This window comes from Lithobates pipiens, unplaced genomic scaffold, assembly GCF_037356315.1.
Source record: "Lithobates pipiens isolate NorthernLeopardFrog02 unplaced genomic scaffold, aLitPip1_a1.2 Scaffold_19, whole genome shotgun sequence".
Classification (NCBI taxonomy): Eukaryota; Metazoa; Chordata; class Amphibia; order Anura; family Ranidae; genus Lithobates; species Lithobates pipiens.
Genome location: NW_027507764.1, coordinates 468,635,666 through 468,647,795, shown reverse-complemented (window position 1 = coordinate 468,647,795; position 12,130 = coordinate 468,635,666). Strand labels below are relative to the sequence as shown.

Here is a 12,130-nt window from a genome sequence, read left to right as displayed (position 1 = left end):
GTATTGTACACAGGATACACACAGTGTAATGATGGCATTCTGTGCACAGGATACACACTGTGTAATGATGGTGTTCTGTACACAGGAGACACACTGTGTAATGATGGAGTTCTGTACACAGGAGACACACTGTGTAATGATGGTGTATTGTACACATGATACACACAGTGTAATGATGGCGTTATGTACACAGGAGACACACCGTGTAATGATGGTGTATTGTACACAGGATACACACTGTGTGATGATGGTGTATTGTACACAGGATACACACAGTGTAATGATGGCGTTCTGTACACAGGAGACACACTGTAATGATAGTGTACCATACAGTGTATTAGGGAGGAGTGTCTGTGTGGAAAAGGAAGTGACACACTCTATGGGGGGAGGAGGAGGAGTGGTCGGAGTTGTGTTGGTGGCGGGAGAGTGACACATGTCCTCCCAGCTGTGTACAGAACGGTTCTTGTAGCCGGGGAGCGGAGTACAGGGGACTTTGGTACGGTAAGTAGTTCGGGCCGAGGGTGAGCACCGTGTGTAGGAGGGAGAGTGTACTCCGTGTGTTGAGCACTGCAGTGAGGTATGCTGTGAAGGAGTGCGGACAGAGCCGACCGTATAAGTGACACGGTAGAGGGGAGGGGCGGCCATTGTGATTATCCGGTGACTGGGTGGTAAATATGCGGCTCCCTTATCACCCGGCATTGTGGAATGTTAGGGTTCCTTCGGAGGTCCCTAGAAGTCCCCTGAGAAATGTGCCGAGGCTACATATCGGGCGAGTTACCAAATTCACCAGTGAGGTTTTCAGCTATCAGTGAGTTTAATACTGGGGAGCCCCAGCTCGGGGGCGCCCTAGTCGGCGGAGCACCCAACTCGGGGGGCGCCCTAGTCGGCGGAGCACCCAGCTCGGGGGGCGCCCTAGTCGGCGGAGCACCCAGCTCGGGGGGCGCCCTAGTCGGCGGAGCACCCAGCTCGGGGGGCGCCCTAGTCGGCGGAGCACCCAGCTCGGGGGGCGCCCTAGTCGGCGGGGCACCCAGCTCGGGGGGCGCCCTAGTCGGCGGAGCACCCAGCGCGGGGGGCTCCCTAGTCGGCGGAGCACCCAGCTCGGGGGGCGCCCTAGTCGGCGGAGCACCCAGCTCGGGGGGCGCCCTAGTCGGCGGAGCACCCAGCTCGGGGGGCGCCCTAGTCGGCGGAGCACCCAGCTCGGGGGGCGCCCTAGTCGGCGGAGCACCCAGCGCGGGGGGCTCCCTAGTCGGCGGAGCACCCAGCTCGGGGGGCGCCCTAGTCGGCGGAGCACCCAGCTCGGGGGGCGCCCTAGTCGGCGGAGCACCCAGCTCGGGGGGCGCCCTAGTCGGCGGAGCACCCAGCTCGGGGGGCGCCCTAGTCGGCGGAGCACCCAGCTCGGGGGGCGCCCTAGTCGGCGGAGCACCCAGCGCGGGGGGGGGGGGCGCCCTAGTCGGCGGAGCACCCAGCGCGGGGGGGGGGGCGCCCTAGTCGGCGGAGCACCCAGCGCGGGGGGGGGGGGCGCCCTAGTCGGCGGAGCACCCAGCGCGGGGGGGGGGCGCCCTAGTCGGCGGAGCACCCAGCGCGGGGGGGGGGCGCCCTAGTCGGCGGAGCACCCAGCGCGGGGGGGGTGCCCTAGTCGGCGGAGCACCCAGCGCGGGGGGGGCGCCCTAGTCGGCGGAGCACCCAGCGCGGGGGGGGCGCCCTAGTCGGCGGAGCACCCAGCTCGGGGGGGGGGGCCTTGTCGGTGGAGCACCCAGCTCGGGGGGGGGGGCCTTGTCGGCGGAGCACCCAGCTCGGGGGGGGGGGGGCCTTGTCGGCGGAGCACCCAGCTCGGGGGGGGGCCTTGTCGGCGGAGCACCCAGCTCGGGGGGGGCCTTGTCGGCGGAGCACCCAGCTCGGGGGGGGGGCCTTGTCGGCGGAGCACCCAGCTCGGGGGGGGGGGCCTTGTCGGCGGAGCACCCAGCTCGGGGGGGGGGGGCCTTGTCGGCGGAGCACCCAGCTCGGGGGGGGGGGGCCTTGTCGGCGGAGCACCCAGCTCGGGGGGGGGGGGCCTTGTCGGCGGAGCACCCAGCTCGGGGGGGGGGGGCCTTGTCGGCGGAGCACCCAGCTCGGGGGGGGGGGCCTTGTCGGCGGAGCACCCAGCTCGGGGGGGGGGGGGGGGCCTTGTCGGCGGAGCACCCAGCTCGGGGGGGGGGGGGGGGGCCTTGTCGGCGGAGCACCCAGCTCGGGGGGGGGGGGGCCTTGTCGGCGGAGCACCCAGCTCGGGGGGGGGGGGCCTTGTCGGCGGAGCACCCAGCTCGGGGGGGGGGGGGGCCTTGTCGGCGGAGCACCCAGCTCGGGGGGGGGGGGCCTTGTCGGCGGAGCACCCAGCTCGGGGGGGGGGGGGGCCTTGTCGGCGGAGCACCCAGCTCGGGGGGGGGGGGGGCCTTGTCGGCGGAGCACCCAGCTCGGGGGGGGGGGGGCCTTGTCGGCGGAGCACCCAGCTCGGGGGGGCCTTGTCGGCGGAGCACCCAGCTCGGGGGGGGGGGGGGCCTTGTCGGCGGAGCACCCAGCTCGGGGGGGGGGGGGGGCCTTGTCGGCGGAGCACCCAGCTCGGGGGGGGGGGGGCCTTGTCGGCGGAGCACCCAGCTCGGGGGGGGGGGCCTTGTCGGCGGAGCACCCAGCTCGGGGGGGGGGGGGCCTTGTCGGCGGAGCACCCAGCTCGGGGAGGGCGCCCCTTGTCGGCGGAGCACCCAGCTCGGGGGGGGGAGGGCGCCCCTTGTCGGCGGAGCACCCAGCTCGGGGGGCGCCCCTAGTCGGCGGAGCCCTGACCATGTTGGGGGGGAACTTTTCTATTGATCACCAATGGTGAGACCTCATTCACACAGATGTACCTACCCATATGAAGTTCAGTCTTTGCCCACATAATGCACAGATGTTCCATGCATCCACATGCAGGAAGTCCCATGTATGTCTCTTGGGATGCAAGGCAGCATGGACACAGCCACTGGACCCAATATAAGAGTCGCGTAGGTTCATGCCCCTCAACGCAGACCGCGTGCCTGCACGCAGATGCATGGATCACCTGTTCATTTCATGTAGGCTAAGACAGCCCTTTGCACAGGTGTATAGATAGGTACTCCTATGTGAATGAGGCCCGATATTTGGCCTGAATATTTGGTTATTGATTTATTTTTATTTTTTTATTGAAATGTTATTGTTGGAATAACCCTGGGTGTTAACCACTTGACAACTGGGGACTTAAACACCCCTCGTGACCAGACCAATTTTCAGCTTCCAGTGCTCTCACACTTTGACAATTACTCAGTCATGTAACACTGCACCCAAATGAATTTTTTGTCCTTTTTTTCCCCACAAATAGAGCTTTCTTCTGGTGGTATTTGATCGCCTCTGGGGTTTTTATTTTTTGCGCTATAAATGAAAAAAAAATGAAATTTTTGAAAAAAAACAAAATTTTCTTTGTTTCTGTGATACAATTTTGCAAAGTTTATTTTTTTCATGTATTTTGGCCACAATTTATACTACTACATATCTTTGGTAAAAATAACCCAAATTAGTGGATATTATTTGGTCTGTGTGAAAGTTAGAGAGTCTACAAGCAAATTGATCACATCTGATGTACTGGCGGCCTATCTCATTTCTTGCGACCCTAACAAGCCAAATCCCCCCCAAATGACCCCTTTTTTGAAGAGTAGACATTCCAAGGTATTTAGTAAGAGGCATGGTGAGCTTTTTGGTGTTGTCATTTTTTTTTTTTCCACAATTCTTTGCAAAATTAAGATTTTATTTTTTATTTTTCACAAAATTGTCATTATAATAGGTTATTTCTCTCACATGGCGTGTATACCGCAGATGATGCCCCAAAATAAATTCTGCTACTCCTCCTGAGTATTATGATACCACATGTGTGGGACTTTTCCACAGCCTGGCCACTTAGAGAGGCTCAACATGCAGGGAGAGCCATCACGTGTTCTAGTAGCATAAATTACATCTAACTTGTTGACTACCTATTACACTTTTGAAGGCCCTGGAGCACCAGGACAGTGACACTGATGTGGCACTGATGACAGATGGCACTAATACGTGGCACTGACACGTTACACTGATGACAGATGGCATTGATACGTGGCATTGATGACACGTGACACTGATGACATATGGCACTGATACGTGTAGGGCCGAAAACAATTAATCGATTATTAAATGAATCGATTATGAAAATAATAATCGATTAATCGGCCACTAACATAATTGGGTTAAAAAAAAACTAAAATTAACCCTTTATAGTACAAAAAGAGCAAATCGCTACTGTAAATATTACTTTCACTGTCCCATATTAAAGAATGAACCCCTTACAGTAGCGATTATTTGTTATTTTTGTACTAATTTTAGTTTTTTTAACCCCATTATGTTACTAAACATCTCAGGCCTGGGTCACACCTCTGTGTTTTTTGCAGAAACGCACTACAGTTCATATACATGGTTTCCTATGGGACACGTCCACATCCATGATTTTTTTTAGCTGCTGCGTATTTGGAAAAGACAAGGACTTTTTTTTTTAACACAAAACTGTGCTATTTTGGATTTTTGGTTCAATATACTTTAATGGAGAAGCTGCAGAAAAGCATGTAATGTGTTTTTGCTGCAATTTGTGTTTTTTTTTTAATCTGCCCAACAACAAATTAGCCAAAAAAAATGAAAAAAAAAAATGTAAAAATACAAATCGCAGCAAAATTACCATTTTTTTTTTTTCAGGTTATTAACCAAAACAATAATCGGCCAACTAATCGATGAAAATAATAGTTAGTTGTAGCCCTAGATACGTGGCATTGATGGCACGTGATACTGATAACAGATGGCACGTGATACTGATAACAGATGGCACGTGACACTGACAGGTGGCACTGATGACAGATTGCACTAATATGTGGCAGTGATATGGCACCATGTGGCACTGATGACATGTGGCACTTATACGTGGCACTGGGGACAGATGGCATTGGGGCAAATGGCACTGACAGGTGGCATTGGGGCAAATGGCACTGACAGGTGGCACTGGGGCAAATGGATCTGGGGACAGATGGCACTGACAGGTGGCACACTGGGGACAGATGGCACTGACAGGTGGCACACTGGGGACAGATGGCACTGACAGGTGGCACACTGGGGACAGGTGGCACACTCGGGTCAGATTACTTGCAGCCGCTAATCTCTCCCTCCTCACACGCTGTCTGTGTGAGGAGGGAGAGCCGGCGATGAGAGATGATCTCATATGTTTACATATGAGATCATCTCTCATTGGGCACGCTGATCGCGCTGTAAACGGCCACTGGGATTGGCCATTTACAGCGATCTGGGACTGGCTGTGTCCAGGGGACACGGCCAGCACAGAACTTCCCGAGCACGCATTGCGGAAGTAAACAGGACGACGTCCAGGGGCGGCCTCCCGCCTAGTGGTTAAACGAAATAGTTAAGGCTTCTTTCTTCATTCCTATAAACACAACTTACTGTTGACACTAATGTCTCGTGTGCGATCTATTGATTCAGGTTATGGAACATTCTATGAAACCTAAAACCTATTTAAAGTGGTTGTAAAGGTCCAGGTTTTTTGTTTTAAAATAAAATTATGAAATGTCATACTTACCTCTGCTGTGCAGTTGGTTATGCAGAGTGGTACCGATCCTCCTCTTCTGGGGTCCCTCCGCGCCACTCCTGGCTACTCCTCTTCTCGAGTGTCCCGTCAGAGAATCGCTCTCCCATGGACACCCGAGCAGGCAAGCTCCCGTGTCCTGCTGCTTCATCTGTTAACACAGACAGCAGGACTCGGCTCCGGGGCCCATGTCATTGGATTTGATTGACAGCAGTGGGAGCCAATGCCTGCGCTGCTATCAATCCTGAGACTGGATGGAGCTGGTGTGCTCGTTCCCGATGTGGAAATTGCAGGGCTCAGGTAAGTATAAGGGGGGCCTTTGGGGTGCTGCTGCAGTAAAGAAGGTTTTTCACCTTAATGCATAGAATGCATTAAGATGAAAAACGCTGAGGGTTTACAACTCCTTTTAAAGGGTTCTTCAATGTTAAAGGATAAGTTTACCTTTTGGGAACATGTTACTATAGTTTGAGGGTTGAACATGTAACATGCGCCCGCTCTTGCAGCTGCTCCCTGACCCACCGCCTCTAGTGACAGCGAGCTGGGGATCTTCTCCCCAAACTTCTCTGAATGAGAAAACTACAAGTACCAACATCCTTTCAAGATAGATGTAGGTTTGCAGCTGTCAATGAACTACCAGTGAGCTGTTGTGTGTAACTGCCTGTCTAAACAAGGTATTAAAAGACAACTTACACAGACACTTAAAATACAGGATGCGCCCCTCTGCACACTGCTATGCCCTTTTAAGCAAACTGCAATACAAAAAAAAAAAAAAAAAAAAAAGGGATATTTAGTACACATATATTGCAATACATGTTTAAGCTGGCCAACTGCTGCAAAATGATCCCTTTTTTTTAGCCAGTCCTAATCTGCTTTTCCACTGCAAATGCTACATTGGACACACTGCCAACCTGGGGCACACAGACACAAAATGGGGGACAGCTACATGGTTTGCGTCTGGCCACTGACCAGCAATACAGTGAAAACAAGATATACCTGTGCTCAGACCCCAATAGCTTGTACATGCATATAAACTACCAGGTGCTAAAGGAGTGGCAAAGCAGAGTAGGACTGGCTAAAGAGGGATTACTTTGACGTAGTTGGCCAGCTTAAACATGTGTAGCAATGTGGATCACAATTGCAATGAACAGTTATTCCATATCCCTATCTGTGTATCATTTATCTCCCTAGTGCCCAGCGTTAGTAAATTCCCATCATATTTGTGAGCCCAACCAAAGGGATTGTGGGATTTGTGGTTCTTTCAGATGGCTGCATGACTATACACCCGGACCACATATCCCAGGGATCTTTGCTACCATCACGGAAATTGCTGGGAAGAGGTATAAAAAAGACCAGAGACCCGCCCCACAATCTCTTCCTAATCCAGAATTCCTGCCTGATCAAGACGGGGGTACAGCGCTGCATACGGTTCGCCGAACATGTGAACAGCATCAACTCAACAGTGCAGCTAGCCACGCTACAGGCTTCATATCGGGTGATCATCACAAGTGGGTCCGCAGCCACGACATCTATCCAGGAATCGCTATCTGGAAGGCACTGAATTGGCCTGGTCATTGATGAAAGGGCAATTGCCCACCTTTGCTCATCTATTTTGGGAACGTTTCACTGCACCTCTATCTGAATATTGTACATGGGCGTTGTAGCCACAGTCATCACAAGATATACTACCACTCTGTTACTACACCTTATTAGTTAACCACTTTAAGACCGGGCCTATTTTTTTCAAACTTGTTGTTTACAAGTTAAAATGCTTTTTCTAGCAAAAAAAAAAAGAAATTACTTTGAATCCCCAAACATTATGTATTTTTTCTAACACCCTAGAGAATAAAATGGCGGTTGTTGCAATACTGTCGCACCGTATTTGCACTTTTTTTTTTTTTTTTATTCCCTTTTTTTGTGTTTGGATAAAAAATTCTCTTTTTTTGTTTGGAAAAAAAAACACTATTAAAAAAATAAGACAACAGTAAAGTTAGCCAATTTTTTTTTTTATATTGTGAAAGATGATGTTTCCTCAAGTAATAGAATATATTGATACCCAACATGTCACAGAAGAGATCTATGGCTAGAATTATTGCTCTCGCTCTAACGATCGCAGTGATTCCACACGTGTGGTTTGAACTAGAGGTCGACCGATATATCGGCCGATATTAGCCATTTTTTAATTAATCGGCATCGGCCGATTGAGCTTATAAAAAGGCCGATTTAGAACAGTGCGACACTTGGAAATGACTTCTGTAATAGAAGTCAGTGTAAGTTGCCTGAGTCTTCATGACTTTTCTCCTCTCTGGGCAGTCTGCCAAGAAAAGAGCAAAAAGATGCAATGTTTACACTTGAATGAATGAACTCAACTCTGTGTGTAGAGTTCTCAGTTTAACCATTTAAAGACTAAATCTTTTCTGACACTTGTTGCTTACAAGTAAAAGTCCTGTATTTTCTGCCAGAAAATCACTTAGACCCCCCAAAAATGATATATATATTTTGAGCAGAGATCCTAGGGAATAAAATAGCGGTTGTTGCAACATTTTATGTCACACGGCATTTGCGCAGAGGTCTTTCAAATGCATTTTTTTTGGGGGAAAAAAATACACTAATTGATTTAAAAAAAAAAAAACGAAAACGGTAAAGTTAGCCCATTTTTTTTTTCGTCCAAAAGTTTTGACTACCTGTTTTTATTTTATAGGCTGCTTTCACACTGGAGCGGGCAGGCGTTGATGGTAAAATGCTGCTAGTTTTAGCAGTGCTTTACCATCATTTTAGCGGTGCTATTCGGCTGCTAGTGGCGCGCATATAACCCAGCTAGCGGCCGAAGAAGAGGTTAAATGCGCCCGTGAAGCACCGCTGCCAAATCGCATTGCATGCGCTTCGGCAGTGGTGCCCATTAATATCAATGGGCAGGAGTGGTGGAGGAGCGGTATACACCACTCCAAACGTGCTGCTTGCAGGGCTTTTTTTTTTTTTTTAACATCCTGCCAGCGCATCGCCTCAGTGTGAAAGCACTCTGTCTTTCACACAGACTGCAGGGCAGCCGTTTTGCAGGCACTTTACAGGCGCTATTTTTAGCCCAAAAGTGCCTAAAAAAATGCCCCATTGGGAAAGATGTCTGTTAGGTTTTATGAGATGAAGGGGGATAAAAAATAAATTAAAAAAAAATCAGCCTAACGTATCAGCCCAAAAAAAATCTGCATCATATATTGCCCATCGGCCGCCATGATTTCTATATATCGGTATCGGCCAGAGAAAAACCCATATCGGTCCACCTCTAGTTTGAACACTGTTTTCATATGCCGTTGCTGCTCACAATCACTTCTGCATGCGAGCTCTGTGGGACGGGGAGCATTTAAATTTTTTTTTTTTTTTTTTCTTTTTTCTTTTTACACTGTTCTTTTTTTTTTTTTTTTTTTTTTTTAAAGAAAATAAATAATTGTCACTTTTATATCTATTTTTTGTAAACATCCCTTGTAATAGAAAAAAATGCATGACAAGACCTTCTTAATATGAGATCTGGGGGTCAAAAAGACCTCAGATCTCATATTTACACTAAAGTGCAATAAAAAAAAGTGTTTGAAAAAAGAATAAAAAAATGTCCCTTTAAGAGCTATGGGTGGAAGTGATGTTTTGGCAATTGTACGGAGCTGAGTGAGGGCCATCTTCCCCTCACTCAGCTCCATGTCAAGCAGGGGCGAGGACGCGATCGCCTCCGCTGGCAGCTCTGGTCAGCTGCAGAGGGCACTGGAGCGTGGCGGGGGGCCCCTCTCCCACCACTGATAAAAGTGATCTCGCGCCGAATCTGACGCTGAGACCACTTTTATCTGAAATTGGACTGCCTGTGGAAGAAGTGGATACCGGGGGTTATGGCAACAACAATGGTATTCCACTTCAAAGTGCGATCTGTAAGTTGTTAATGAGCTCCGACTGCTGGTAAAGACCATCAGATCTGCAATGGGGACAGTCTGTCATACCATCCATATTTAGCTTCATCTCTCATTAGAAACAAAGATTAAACAGGCCGGCCTGGATTTCTCTTTTAGAAGTATTGTCAGAATTGATGCCTAACGTTTACTTATCCCTTTCAGGTCATGCTCAAGTGTTACTCCATTGTGTGTATGTATGTGTGTGTGTGTGTATATATATATATATATATATATATATATATATATATATATATATATATATGTATGTATGTATGTATGCATAAATACATACATGCATATTATTCTGTGTTTTGCCAACTGTCTTAACTGGCATTTCTTGTGGAATCCTTCTACTGAGTTTATGCTTTTATTCAAAGCTCAGTTGAGCCAGTACCTCTTTTACAACAATATCTTAGCTAAACTAATCCAGTAAATGTTAATAGAATATAAACCCATTGAGTGTTGTCTCATTACTTATGCTGGCCATACACTATATGAAAAATCGACCGAAATGCGGTCATTTAGACAGTTCATCCATTTTTCAGCCAGTTAATGGGCACAAAATCGATAATCGCTGGAATGTTTTTGAGCCGAAAAAACGAAGGACAAGTTTGGAAATTTTCTGCGAATGAATGATAAATTTAAAAGATTTCCCGTCTGAACTGTTTGCACTAGCCATATGTAAAAAAAATTAAAATAAAATAAAAAACTGAAAAAAATTGATTAATTTATGTCCACTGAACGATTTATCGGTCATTACATGATGGCACTGTCGTTTGCTCTCACGGCTGCATGTCCGTTTTTAGAAAATTGGTTTGGACGATTTTTCGTATAGTGTATGGCCAGCATTAAAGGTGTTGCAATGATGTGAATCCAGAGTGTCAGGTGGGTTGTAGAGCTGCCACAATGAGTCGACGTAATCGATTACGTTGACTACAAAAATACGTTGACGTGGGTGCAGGGCGTCGATTAGAGGTCGACCGATATGGGTTTTTCTCTGGCCGATACCGATATTTTGAAATCGCCACGGCCGATATATGATGCCGATTTCTTTTTTTTTTGGGCCGATATGTTAGGCCAATTTTTTTTTTTTTTTTCCCCTTCATCTCATAAAATCTAACAGTTAGACACCTTTCCCGCTGGGGTGTTTTTCAGGTGCTTTAAAATAGCGCCTGTAAAGTGCCTGCAAAACGGCTCCCCTGCAGTCTGTGTGAAAGCCCCGAGTGCTTTCACACTGAGGAGATGCGCTGGCAGGACGTTAAAAAAAAAAAAAAAAAAAATCCTGCAAGCAGCATCTTTCGAGTGGTGTATACCGCTCCTCCACCGCTCCTGCCCATTGAAATGAATGGGCACTGCTGCCAAAGCACCTGCAATGGGATTATAAGTGCCCCGCTAAAATGACGGTAAAGCGCAGCTAAAACTGGCAGCGTTTTACCGTCAATGCCTGCTCGCTCCAGTGTGAAAGCTGCCTTAAGTGATACAGAAAATTTCTTACATTTATTAAACAAACATCCAAACATTTCACTTGTATGTATAATTTATAATGAAATATAAAAATTATATATATATATATATATATATATATATATATATATATATATATATATATTAATATTATTATTTTAAAATCTGTGTATTTTTGCAAAAAAAATTGGGTTTGAAAGACCGCTGCGCAAATACCGTGTGACATAAAATATTGCAACAACCGCTATTTTATTCCCTAGGATCTCTGCTAAAAAAATATATATAAGTTTTGGGGGTTCTAAGTGAATTTCTAGCAGAAAATACAGGATTTTTATTTGTAAGCATCAAGTGTCAAAAAAGATTTAGTCTTTAAATGGTTAAACTGAGAACTCTACACACTGAGTTGAGTTCATTCATCAAGTGTAAACATTGTATCTTTTTGATCTTTTCTTGGCAGACTGCCCAGAGAGGAGACAAGTGCTTCACTCAAGTCTCCAGGTAACTTGCACTGACTTCTATTACTGAAGTCATTTGCAAGTCCCGCTGAATATATTATCTGCTTTTTTTAACAGCACAATCGGCCGATGCCGATTAATGAAAAAACGCCAAATATCGGCCGATATATCGGTCGACCTCTAGCGTTGATGCGTCAGTATCTCTCATTATCTCCCGCTCTCCTCCATGCCGCCGTCCCCCTCTCTTCTCACCCTCCGTGCCACTGTCCCTAGGGGTGCAACGGATCGTTACCGATCCGCGATCCAAACGGGTCACCCCGCTCGGATCGGCACATGCCGCATTCCGCGGAGTGCTCCACGGTCTCAGCCTTAGGAAAGGCCACGGCTCCGAAGCAGCGGCCATCTTTCTGCACCCAGGCTGTTTACTCCACCCAGGCTTTTAACACTCCACAAGGCTCAAGAACGGGGAGATGATTACATCAGCATCTCCCAGTTCTGCCTAGTGACAGGACAATAAATCGTCTGCTCCCTTTGATCAGGAGCAGCGATCAGTGTCCACGTCACACAAGCCCACCCCCCAGTCATTTAGAATCACTCCCCTAGGGCACACTTAACCTCTCCCCGCCCCCTAG

The 12,130-nt window shown here is 48.4% G+C and overlaps 1 protein-coding gene across 2 annotated transcripts in view; it reads left to right on the top strand.

Annotated features, from left to right (window-relative positions):
- Nucleotides 1-374: 374 nt before the first annotated feature.
- Nucleotides 375-12,130, top strand: part of ORC5 (origin recognition complex subunit 5) — a 108,966-nt gene continuing 97,210 nt past the window's right edge. For both annotated transcript variants that reach the window (XM_077492854.1, XM_077492853.1), the window contains exon 1: nucleotides 375-501. The gene's annotated coding sequence lies outside the window, so the exon portion shown is untranslated. The remainder of the gene's footprint in view (nucleotides 502-12,130) is intronic.